This window comes from Schistocerca gregaria, chromosome 3 (assembly GCF_023897955.1).
Source record: "Schistocerca gregaria isolate iqSchGreg1 chromosome 3, iqSchGreg1.2, whole genome shotgun sequence".
NCBI classification, from domain to species: Eukaryota; Metazoa; Arthropoda; class Insecta; order Orthoptera; family Acrididae; genus Schistocerca; species Schistocerca gregaria.
In genome coordinates this window covers 793,523,897-793,537,400 of record NC_064922.1, presented here as the reverse complement: position 1 = coordinate 793,537,400, position 13,504 = coordinate 793,523,897, and the positions used below count along the sequence as shown (strand labels likewise).

The following is a 13,504-nucleotide window of genomic DNA, read 5'->3' as shown; positions in this document are numbered from 1 at the left end:
ACCTTGACATCTACATATTTTAATAAAAAAAAAGATCTACTGAATACAGTATGTGCAAATGGAATGTAACAAATGTATCAGACGCCACTTGTCGGTAATAGTGTTATAATTAATATAAATGACGTGCACTCTGCCAACCAATTTTATGTGACGTAGCATGTGAAAATTGCTGGATTTGGACGGGTTACTCCTGTAACTGAAATATCAGGTACGCTCTGGTACATTTGATGTTGATTAGATAGGATGAAAAAGATTTGTTTCCGTAAAATAGTAAATTAGTATCATTAATTTTACAGATCTGAAGATGGTTCTGAATGAACCGAAACCGTCATATGAAAAAAAAAAAAAAAAAAAAAAATTGCAATCAAAACGGTTTTTAAGTAACATTTCTTTGTCTCCTGCTTCAAAACACATCTGTCTGATGCTCTCAGAATGGCTGCAGAGAACAAGTAGCTGACACACCCTTCTCTTTCCCACGACATCTCACAGTGACCATTGACAACATTGCTGCATGAAACACGTAGGTAGCCACAGCCCTATTCTTAAGACTCTTATTGTAACAATCTTCAGTATAACTACAACATTAATAAAATATTTAAACTCACTGATGAGAATTGTAAGTGGCATTCATTTTAATAAAACCAAATGTTTTATGTCTCCCTCAACCAAGCAACAATAAATTAACTTTGGTCTACTGCTATGTTCTACATCTCAGAGCTAACGGTGATCAGTGAAATGGATTGATGATCTGGTATATACAGACACCCTACATTTAACTGTTTACCATTCTTATATCACATTAAAAGATAGCCATACACTACACATACACTGAGACATTTTGGCTAAATCATACATTATCAGTATAATAACAGAGGTAATCCTAACTCATCTACTCATACATAGTGTTTCATAGAACAAGAAGAAAAAACTGTGAGGGTGTGGAACAAATCGGAGTAAACCCCTTCATTAACAAAAGAGAAGCTACTTGTTGGAACTTAATCCAACAATAAACCATCACTATACTGCTTTATGTTCATGCATAAAATAGATAAATTTAAACTGAGTAAAATACACAGAAAGTTGTAGAATCCTCAGACCAAACAGCTGCTGTCCATCTTATTTTGCTTACCTAATATCTGATTGATTACACCAGTGTTTTTCAAATATAATATAGAGTCCTGCTTGACAAACGTTGGTATTGATCTTTAATCTGCTGTTACATCAGAATACCGTCTCCAATACTGAAATGCGCAGCTTTCTTTGCAATGTTTATACACACTTTACATCTCACAGAAGCATGTTATGGGGTAATCATTGATTCATAATTAACGTTCGTAGCTTGTACATAAATAAAGTCAATGTACCTTGTGAAAAGTTATCGTGAACTGGTGCTGGACTCCTTCGCAGCCATTACACAAAAGTAAATTAAATTCAGCTAGATGCAAGCATACCATATTACACGAATGAGATATCTAAATAGAACACTGCATATATTATACAAATTTCCCATATATTTTCAGTGGTAATTTACTTGTCAAATGGCACAGAAGATATTATAAAATCAGAATTAGTATGAGCAACAAAACAAAATAATCCCTTAGATCAGTCTGTATTGCCTCTACAACCAGAAAGGATACTGCTTAATCAATCAACTCCCCAGAAATTAATGGCACTCCCTCCCCCCCCTCCCTCTTAACTATCTGCACCAAAGCTAGAGGTTTACACAACCCACCTTCACAAGTTGTTGTAGCATAAAAGCACCATTACACTTCAATTACAGTAACTTTGTGGGTCATGGTCAGTAGGTTGAATTGTAGTGGACCAATTGCAGTTGTCCACACATGGCAGGAGGGGAAGGGATGGAGACCAAATACATCACTGCTGCAGCCACAACGACTGCTCTCCCCACCACGAACATAGTGACAAAATTCGGTAAACAAGTTCTTGGTGTGCACACAACTGTTGATCAGATGAGGAAGTGGCATGTTGTGTATGAGCTGGCAACTCCACTCCCCAAAACTGACATGTCAATCACAAAGTATTGTAATTGAATTGTAGTTATAATTTAGACCAGACTCATATCTTGTTCTGTAGTGTGTTTTCCACAGTCATGCCTTGCAGGTAATTAGAATTTCACACCATCATCATCATTTCCCAATTCCAGTTTCCCAGGTGTTGTGTACAAGCACTCGCCATCGCCTTTATACATCATCTATTCCAGGACAGCTTCCCATTTGTGTCCCTTCTCCTCCACATCTTATCGTACAGTCTTTATCCAGTGTTTTCCTGGTCTTCCCTGTGGTCTTCTTGCTATGAGATTTGCGTTGGAATACCTTTTGGCAGATCTCCCGCTGTTCATACTCATTATGTGCCCATACCGCTGAAGCCTGCGTTTCTTTATGACACTGCTGACATGAACCTTAATCCAGATATTTTTCTATTCACCTCATTCCTGATTGTGTCCTTTCTAGTTGTTTGGTTCATAGTGCTAATTAATATCATATCTGTTGCCTGAATTCTACAGAGGTCTTTACTTAGTAGGGTACACGTTTCTACACCATATGTTAGGACTGGTATGAAATAGGTGCGGTATATTGTCGCTTTTCTTTTTCAGAAGATGATTTCTGATTTGATCGAAAAAATTGGATGTTATCTGTGTTGTGCTGAGTATTTCCTGCTTACTCGAGTTGCCTCTTGAGATCATGCTTCCTAGGTACTTGAAATGGGAAACAGATTCTACTTTTGAAACCTTTTAGAAATATACTAGTCGTCGTTCCTTGACTATTGACGGTCATTTCTACTGTCATTGTTTTACTTATTTTTAGTCAAAAATTTTTGTATGTAATGTTCCAATCATTAAGTTTCTTCCGTGCTTCAGCTTCTGCCCATACTATCCAATTACCTGCAAGAACCGGAGCATTTGGTTGACTATTTTCTTGATGGATTTTGTGATCTTTTCCATTACTATTACAAACAGGAGCAGTGTAGGTCACTTCATTGTTGGAAATCTCTCTGTTTCAAACCATTTTGATTGCCTATCTGGACACAGCTGTAATACTTTTTGTACAGCAAGATTTCCATATTTTGTTTAAAGGAACACTATCGTACACTATTTCGGTGTCTACAAATTAAATCACAAGATTTTTTTTCCCCATATTCCCAGTACTTTTCTGTCAGCATTCTTATTGTAAAAATTAGATCAATAGTACCTCGGTCTTTCCTGAACCCATGTTGTTCTTCCTCATGCAAAGGTTCTACTATCGTTTTAAGGCTAATTTCTATGATCTTTTCTAACAGCTTCAAGCTGTGTGACAGCAGCATGATGCTTCTGTAATTTACACATTTTCATCAATTGCCTTTTTCAACACAGGGATGATGACACCCTTACTCCAATCTTCTGGGAATTGTTTTCTTCAAAAATCTGTGATAACACATTTTATAGCCAACTTAAGCCTAACATTTCAGCTATCTTTATCATGTCTAAACTGAGATAATCAAAGCCTGTCGACTTTCTATTCTTCATGCTCTTTAATGCTGTTTCTGCCTCACATCATGTTAATGGGTGTCCATTGGTTTGGACTTCATTAATTAGTCTACAACCACTGATAGTTGTGGTGTCCCCATCTTCATTTAGCAGCATGTTGAAGCACTTTTTCCATTTCATCCCTAATCCCTCCCCCTGTTCATGTAAGTTACCATCATCTATTTCCTCTGCATTTCATTTTTGGAACTTTTTACAGAAATTTCCCAATTCCCTGACAGTTGTCCACTGACCTTGTGATAAAATGTTCCCAGCACTTTTCCTCTTCTTCCTGGATCAGTCTTTTTACAGCTAGTTTCTTTCCCCTGTATTCCTGAGCTGGATGTTCAATTGCCAATTCATTTTGTCTATCTTCTTTTTTCTGTCTTTCATGGTCTCCATTTCTTTTCAGTATGTTCCTATCTTTAATTCATGTCTTTACCTGATCATTCCATCAAAGCGTTTCTTCTCTTTTGGTGTGGCACTCATTTTTCCGCAGATATCCATGGCTTTCTTTAACAAGGGTTTCTTTGAATACTGTTCTTCTCCTTCCCTTTTTGTTCTGGATAATTTTGCCATTATTCGTGCTCTATAGTTTCTTTGCTTTCCTATGTCCTTTAATAACCAAGTCTTAATCTCTGACATTCTGTTTTGTTTCAGATTTGGCATTTGAACATCTTTTAGGTCAGCAATTAATACCCGATAGCCGCTACTTAAGACACTCACTGGGTACATTTTAACACTTGTAACATACTGACCAGCTTTTCTATCAGTGATGATTATGTCTACTCGTAATCTTGAGCTTGCCATCCCAGCTGTATCTGATTATCTTATGACTTTCCCTCTTTTGATACTGTGTGTTGTGTATGGCTAAGTTGTTTCTCACACAGAAATCAATTAGGTTCTCTCCTTCCGGGTTTCTGTCTTTCTTTACCACCTCGAGCAATCAGATCGCCCATAACGACAGTCTTCTCCTCTGTTCTGCCTTGGTTGTGGCATCGTACACAATCAATAAGCCAACTCAAAGGATCAAAGGAGATAGTCACTTTCCCTATCATCCACTTCAGTAATTCTTGCCTGGTGCATCCACGCTGTGGAGTGGGCATCCTCCACATCAGTAGGCTGGTGTGAAAGGATGGCTAAGTTAAGGCAGCTTCATGGGGTGTAAACTGGAAGCCTGCCCTGGGTTGAGGGCAAAGACCTTAATAGTATCTCTGGCAGAGCAGGAGACCTTCGGAATGGCAGATATGGCAGAAGAGGCAACCCATCCTGCCTGAGGGTAATTAGAAGAGGACACCCCTGCCTTGTGCAGGAGAGGGATCTTCAAAGACTAAGGGAGTAAACCCTGAAAGAAAATCCTCACCAGTGTTAGGTCTAGCAAGTCAGCAGGTAGTCAAATATATACTCCTTTCAAACCTAAACCAAGTATCGGATGGAAGAATGAATTTCATACTATACTGTCTATATTTACTTTCTGAACTGAAAGTGTTTAGCCATTATGACCATTTTCAACTATCACAAATATAACAAGAATAAGGTCACATGTTTCTGTTAACAGGCATCGTTAAGTTCACACTGCAGGATTATAGCTGTCTTAAGACTTTATAGCTGTCTTAAGACTTTATAGCTGTCTTAAGACTTTATAGCTGTCTTAAGACTTTCTTCACTATTTGATGGTTAACATCATACATTCCTTAAAAGAAACATGTACCAACCAAAGGAACCTAAAATACACAAGAAAGAATCACAACAATTACATTAAAGGCCACAGTTATTGGCCTCAACTGGCTGGTACCTAAATGTAAATATCACGTGACTAGGGCCTCCCAACGGGTAGACTGTTCGTCAGGCGCAAGTCTTTTGATTTGACGCCAATTTGGCGACTTGTGTGTTGATGATTAGAACAACACACCACCTAGTCCCTAAGTGGAGAAAATCTCCACCGAGGCAGGAATCGAACCCGGGCCCTTAGGATTGACATTCTGTCACACTGGCAATAGGGCACACTTGTGCACTGATAGTTGTACCATAAACAACCAGATGTCAATAACTTTTGTTATACAGTTAAGGTATAGTGCCAGGAATTCAAAATGTGCCTTCACTTATTTGATTATCTAATTATGGTAACACCTCACAAACAAAAAACTTCGCCAAAAATACTATGCGAACATAACATTTCCGGCACCTCATGTGCTAATGCTCCTACAGTAACTAAATCCTTCACAAAAAATTCCGCATTTCTCAAAATCCAGTTTCCACCATCTCAAATATAATTATGTCAATAATCTTCATATTTGTTCCATGATTGATGCCAATGAACAACTTTGTAATTCCTGGGCCTTGTCCTTGTTGCTGTCTTCAGTCCTGAGACTGGTTTGATGCAGCTCTCCATGCTACTCTACCCTGTGCAAGTTTCTTCATCTCCCAGTACCTACTGCAACCTACATCCTTCTGGATCTGCTTAGTGTATTCATCTCTTGCTCTCCCTCTACGATTTTTACCCTCCACACTGCCCTCCAATACTAAATTGGTGATCCCTTGATGCCTCAGAACATGTCCTACCAACCGATCCCTTCTTCTGGTCACGTAGTGCAACAAACTTCTCTTCTCCCCAATCCTATTCAATACTTCCTCATTAGTTAAGTGATCTACCCATCTAAACTTCAGCATTCTTCTGTAGCACCACATTTCGAAAGCTTCTATTCTCTTCTTGTCCAAACTATTTATCGTACATGTTTCGCTTCCATACATGGCTACACTCCATACAAATACTGCCATCTGGTTTCTGTACAAATTGTAAATAGCCTTTCGCTCCCTGTATTTTACCCCTGCCACCTTTAGAATTTGAAAGAGAGTATTCCAGTCAACATCGTTAAAAGCTTTCTCTAAGTCTACGAATGCTAGAACCGTAGGTTTACCTTTCCTTATTCTTTCTTCTAAGATAAGTCGTAAGGTCAGTATTGCCTCACGTGTTCCAACATTTCTACAGAATCCAAACTGATCTTCCCCGAGGTTGGCTTCTACTAGTTTTTCCATTCGTCTGTAAAGAATTCGTGTTAGTATTTTGCAGCTGTGGCTTATTAAACTGATTGTTCGGTAATTTTCACATCTGTCAACACATGCTTTCTTTGGGATTGGAATTATTATATTCTTCTTGAAGTCTGCGGGTATTTCGCCTGTTTCATACATCTTGTTCACCAGATGGTAGAGTTTTGTCAGGACTGGCTCTCCCAAGGCTGTCAGTAGTTCCAATGGAATGTTGTCTACTCCGGGGGCCTTGTTTCGACTCAGGTCTTCCAGTGCTGTGTCAAACTCTTCACGCAGTATCGTATCTCCCATTTCACCTTCATCCACATCCTCTTCCATTTCCGTAATATTGTCCTCAAGTACATCGCCCTTGTATAGACCCTCTATATACTCCTTCCACCTTTCTGCTTTCCCTTCTTCGCTTAGAACTGGGTTTCCATCTGAGCTCTTGATGTTCATACAAGTGGTTCTCTTATCTCCAAAGGTCTCTCTAATTTTCCTGTAGACAGTATCTATCTTACCCCTAGTGAGATGAGCCTCTACATCCTTACAATTGTCCTCTAGCCATCCCTGCTTAGTCATTTTGCACTTCCTGTCGATCTCATTTTTGAGACGTTTGTATTCCTTTTTGCCTGCTTGATTTACTGCATTTTTATATTTTCTCCTATCGTCAATTAAATTCAATATTTCTTCTGTTACCCAAGGATTTCTACTAGCCCTCGTCTTTTTACCTACTTGATTATCTGCTGCCTTCACTACTTCATCCCTCAAAGCTACCCATTCTTCTTCTACTGTATTTGTTTCCCCCATTCCTGTCAATTGTTCCCTTACGCTCTCCCTGAAACTCTGTATAGCCTCTGGTTCTTTCACTTTATCCAGGTCATATCTCCTTAAGTTCCCTCCTTTTTGCAGTTCCTTCAGTTTTAATCTACAGGTCATAACCAATAGATTGTGGTCAGAGTCAACATCTGCCCCTGGAAATGTCTTACAATTTAAAACATGGTTCCTAAATCTCTGTCTTACCATTATATAATCTATCTGATACCTTTTAGTATATCCAAGGTTAGTCCATGTATACAACCTTCTTCGTGACTCTTAAACCAGGTATTGGTTATGATTAAGTTGTGCTCTGTGCAAAATTCTACCAGGCGGGTTCCTCTTTCATTTCTTAGCCAATCAATATTCACCTGCTATGTTTCCTTCTCTCCCTTTTCCTACTGCCGAATTCCAGTCACCCATGACTATTAAATTTTCATCACCCTTCACTATCTGAATAATTTCTTTTATTTCATCATACATTTCTTCAATTTCTTCGTCATCTGCAGAGCTAGTTGGCATATAAACTTATACTACTGTAGTAGGTATGGGCTTCTTATCTATCTTGGCCACAATAATGCGTTCACTATGCTGTTTGCAGAAGCTTACTCACATTCCTATTTTACTATTCATTATTAAACCTATTCCTGCATTACCCTTATTTAATTTTGTGTTTATAACCCTGTAGTCACCTGAACAGAAGTCTTGTTCCTCCTGCCACCTAACTTCACTAATTCCCACTATATCTAACTTTAACCTATCCATTTCCCTTTTTAAATTTTCTAACCTACCTGCCCGATTAAGGGATCTGACATTCCACGCTCCGATCCGTAGAACGCCAGTTTGCTTTCTGCTGATAACGACATCCTCTTGAGTAGTCCCCACCTGGAGATCCGAATGGGGGACTATTTTACCTCCGGAATATTTTACCCAAGAGAACGCCATCATCATCATCATTTAATCATACAGTAAAGCTGCATGCCCTCGGGAAAAATTACGGCCGTAGTTTCCCCTTGCTTTCAGCCGTTCGCAGTACCAGCACAGCAAGGCCGTTTTGGTTACTGTTACAAGGCCAGATCAGTCAATCATCCAGACTGTTGCCCTTGCAACTACTGAAAAGGCTGCTGCCCGCCCCTCTTCAGGAACCACACGTTTGTCTGGCCTCTCAACAGATACCCCTCCGTTGTGGTTGTACCTACGGTACGGCTATCTGTATCGCTGAGGCACGCAAGCCTTCCTACCAACGGCAAGGTCCATGGTTCATGGGGGGACCGTAGTACCATATTTTTCTGACTACACAAGAATATAAAATATAATCAAACACTTTTGTTAAATCAATGTAGATTCCAACTGCCTCTAGTTCTCTTTTAGCCATTATAAAACCTTACACAAATTAAAAAAAAAAAAAAAGAAAAAAAAATTATTTACCACCACCAATCAACTTTCCAGACAACCAAATCACTAATCTTACAAATTCTTCATTGTTATGGATTACTAATCTTTCACATAGACCTAGCAACTTAAAAAAACATTCTCAGGAATAAAATTTGCAATTCTTCACTTACAACTTCTTCTGAAGTTAACATAAATTGTAATACAGGCACACAGTAATCTAGAAATTATAAGGATGAAATCTTTACTCATCAATAATTTAATCCACACTTATTGTTTACACAGCTGTGGTAACTGTCTCCATGTAACTTAGATCTAGTTTGCCTATTAATCACAGACCACATATCAAGTATGTGATGAGAAATCCGTAATCTCTTTCTATACTGCATATTGATAAACAGTATGGTGACACTACATATTTGTATTGGGCGCGAAACTTTGTAATGTGGATGTGACTCTTCATGATACTCTTCACATTCCCTTTCCACGACGTTCCAGCTGGTAGAAGTGGAGAAAACAGAAAGTTATATTTATTACATGCTGGCAGAACAATCTTCGCAGCACTTGTCATAAGGTGTGAAGCGGAAAGCATGGGAACACTTCAAAACTGTTGTTTTTTGCTATTTCCTTTTAACCACATAGAGAGTATTAGGCAGATTGCATATTACAGAGCAGCAAATTGAAAATAACATGTCTCAACTGTACAGTAACATTGTTATGTGCAAAATCAAAAACAAAACAATTATATTCTGTCCTAGTTTCCAAACCCTTAGGCACTAATATATATCTCAAGAAATGGTCAGCTGCAAGGAAGGTACTCCAAACCATACTGAATCCATGCAATTTGCTATATAAAAGTAACACATTGTCAATATATGGGCATCCTGACAGGCACTGTCGCTATTCTTTGATTTAGTCCCATTAACTGAGACAGCAGTTTGCATTTTAATCTCTGCATGAAGCATCCCAGTGATTAGTTAATTTCCCTCTTTTAAATTTTGCTGCGACTATTAGAAGCCCTAATTTCAGTGTATAAAGTAAGAGCATATAACTATCATGTCCTCCACATTTGAAAATCAAAGGAATGCCTTTGAATTCCACTCAAAGCTATGTATGTAGGCCCTTGTCGTGTATTCCACACCATGTGCCCGGGATTCTATATCTTAAATCTGGTAGCTTGTAAACAAAAACTAAGATGTTTACGTTTGTTCCCACGCGTCCTGAATGTAGCACTATTTGAGGGTAATCAAACAACAACTGAAATCTGGATAGTTTGAAGCACACATATGGTCATCTCCCAAACATCCACTAAAAGAGGTATATAACTATCCCATGCTTTAATGTATGGCAACTGAACCATTCTCCTCTTTTACAGTAAGGGTTTCACATTCAATGTGATTGCTCATAATATTATCATTCTAAAATAACAGAATAGTTACAATGGAATGACACTAAAATGAACAGCTAACAGTACAACTAGCAGAACAACCAACCAATTGGCCACACACTAACTGGATGAAATTTCACTTCTCTGAACAAGAACTCGCAGCAATCTACACCATCTCAACAGTAAAAAGAAAAAGGACACAAGGTACCCTAAGCAAAATATATGCTGCACTCAAAGTATGTGAGAAGAATGTGTAATAAGCAAGATCATTTTAATTTGCAGGTAATGTGTTGGCAAGTGTGCAATCACAACATGCCTCCCAGAAAACTGTGAAATCGTTAACAGATGTTCTGTGAACCTCTACTGAGTCTGTAAAGCAATGGGACATGTCCCTGACAAGCTGCAGCTTTGGATCAATGTGGGCTGTGCTTTAGGGTGTGACTTACTGTTATGCACACAGAGGACAGAAATCCATGTTTCAAACCCAATCAAGTACACAGTTTTCAGCTGTCACATATCAGTAGAAGGCTGAGAACGGGATTATTTCGTTTGTCATTACATCAATTACCAAGACTGCGCGTCACATGTCATGCATTATTAAATGCTGCACTCGAGTTTTTCGCCTAGATTATGTTAAAGGTAATGGAATTATGTTCTAAATATTTAGTGTTGCTTAAACTTTTAATACCCAACAAGAATATTATTAACAATCCTATAAAAATCCCTCTATATACCTTTCCAACCTGTATCAGTAACCCAACTATCAACTATGTTTCTATAACACTCAGTTCCGTATTCTCAAGATACACGCAAAGAAAATTTAATACAAAGACACGCCTTTAGGTTTGTTTATATTTAATTCAACAGGCCATACTCTACGAAATCTTTGTAAGCCTGTATTTTTTTGAGAGAGCGACAAAAACGAACACATTATGACAAACACTAACATGTTTTCGCCTGAAACGAAATATTGTCAAATCATAGGGTTCGAATCAGCAACCATAATATCACATAAACACAAGACGCATCTACTGTAAGCAGCAAACAAAGATATATGTGTGGTAAGTGCGAACAGAAATGTAGTAACATGTTAGTATAATGAAAATATTCACTTTTTTATAAACTGCTTACCTCCATCACATAAAATTTTTCGAAAGTACACATACTTACAGAGGGCACCCTTCCTGATGGCATACGCGGAAGGACGCACCAGTATGCACAGTAATAATGTTATCACTAAAATTCGTGGAATGGCAATACTTACTCCATTTTCGTAAACTTTCTCCTGCACACTAGGTGCGCGACGCTTTTGAGCGACTAGTTCCCCATTTTTACGGCGATATAGAACGAGAGAAATTTTTCACGTGCTTCTTGTATCGTATCATGGGGACGAATGGGTGGATGAATACTAAAGCGCTCATATGTAGTGACCCTCCTCCGCGTGCTACTTCAGTATTCGTGGCAAATACTACTTTAACAGCTTCCCAAAATCAAAAATGATCGGATGAAAAATGTGTAATTATTACAGCAAATTATATGAAACATTTAAGTGCATGCCAAAAATACAAGTTTCGCTTGTTATGTGGGACTACTTTTTTGTGCGAATGTCATTGCTTCCACCTGTCACAATGTTGCATCAGAAACTTATATGATGTCATTGATGATTTGTATTTGGGTTCCTTTAATGTATATGTTGAAGACAATACTATTTTCTCAATAAATCTCTAAACAGTACATCCATCTGAAATTTAAGAGCTACCTGTGTCTGTTTTTAAGACAATGTCCTTTTCTTTATTCGTCATATGGTATGGACGTTTAATGGAAAACTTACAGCCTCCGCAAATGTCTGAAAGCCGCATATTTTGTAGAACGTTTGTGTCGTATTGACTTGATCATCGATCACAAATACTTTTTGTAATTGACAGCAATATCACCACGCTATCAAAACAGGTCCGGTGTAACTTTCATGGCCTACCGCTGTTTATAGTGCAACTGAAGCAACGTAAAGCATTGTCTATGCAACAATGTTCGTGTAACCATTGTAGTTCTGGTCGGTTGATGAACTTCCTACACGTACAGCTTTATGCGGTACTCAGCCATGTTCCAGTTTATTTTGCAATGCCCTCATTAGTTAATTCAACTTTTAAGTCTTCCAACAGTCTGAGCTTAAAATAACTTTAAAACTCGTGCCCACGCATCGTTCAAAACTAGACGAAAAAATGAGGTGTCGGTATGCAAGAAGTTTGTCTGTACATAAAGTAGCACTGAGGCTGTCTAATCCCCAACTTTCTATCTCACAGTTCCAGTTTGCAATGTTCAAGACATTTCTGACGAAAATGTACTAGACAATTAAAAGCGCCTTTTTTCGATGTGCTGCACAAGATCACTGTGTTTGACGTGAAAAACGGACATTTTGGAGGCATCTCAGATTAATGCACAAGTAATTTCACCGGGTATACCTATGGAGCACATAAAATCACATAAATTTCCAGGACTTGAAACCAATACTGCTTGGTTAATTGTTAAGTACCGAGTGCACCGTGTAAGGAACTCTTTCCTGGAAACATCTTTCCCGGTCAACAGCGGTCGTGTTACTTCACATCATGGTTTGCGAAGTTCCGCTGAAGCATAGATAATGCATTTTTCTGTTAGAAAGCTAGAGGGAAGTGAGTGAACAGATAATCAGGGCTGGTCTAAGCCCAAAGACCCAAGCGTCAGGAGCCGTTACTGGGGGTGCCATAATGAGAGGCACCCCAGTGCAAAATTTTTGCGCACGGTGTTTCATAACTAGTAGCAGAAACTGACACGTGTGTTTTTATATGATAATAGAAACATGTGTGCTCAAACTAGTCGTTTGTGCGATAATAAGCAACATTGGGAGTTCATGAAAGTGATGATGGTTAATGGTGTTCCTCATGTATTGTTAAACGAACCATAACGATTTTGGAAGAGTGAGATATATGTTGTAATGTGCGGTTACCAGCCACCACTGGGTAGGTCACATAACTAATGAGGAGGTATTGAATAGAATTAGGGAGAAGAGAAATTTGTGGTACACTTTGACTACAAGAAGGGATCGTTTGGTAGGACATGTTCTGAGGCATCAAGGGATCATCAATTTGGTATTGGAGGGCAGCGTGGAGGGTAAAAATCGTAGAGGGAGACCAAGAGATGAATACACTAAGCAGATTCAGAAGGATGTAGTTTGCAGTGGGTACTGGGAGATGAAGAAGCTTGCACAGGATAGACTAGCATGGAGAGCTGCATCAAACCAGTCTCTGGACTGAATACCAAAACAACAACAACAACATGTTACAATTTATAGGCCATACATGTGTACTTGTTAAAGGAGCATTCGGTGT

At 38.6% G+C, this 13,504-nt stretch overlaps 1 protein-coding gene across 1 annotated transcript in view; it reads right to left on the bottom strand.

Moving 5' to 3' along the window:
* Positions 1-11,790, bottom strand: part of LOC126354301 (activating transcription factor of chaperone) — a 50,396-nt gene extending 38,606 nt beyond the window's left edge. Inside the window, exon 1 of the mRNA XM_050003854.1 lies at positions 11,407-11,790. The gene's annotated coding sequence lies outside the window, so the exon portion shown is untranslated. The remainder of the gene's footprint in view (positions 1-11,406) is intronic.
* Between the last annotated feature and the right edge of the window lie 1,714 nt (positions 11,791-13,504).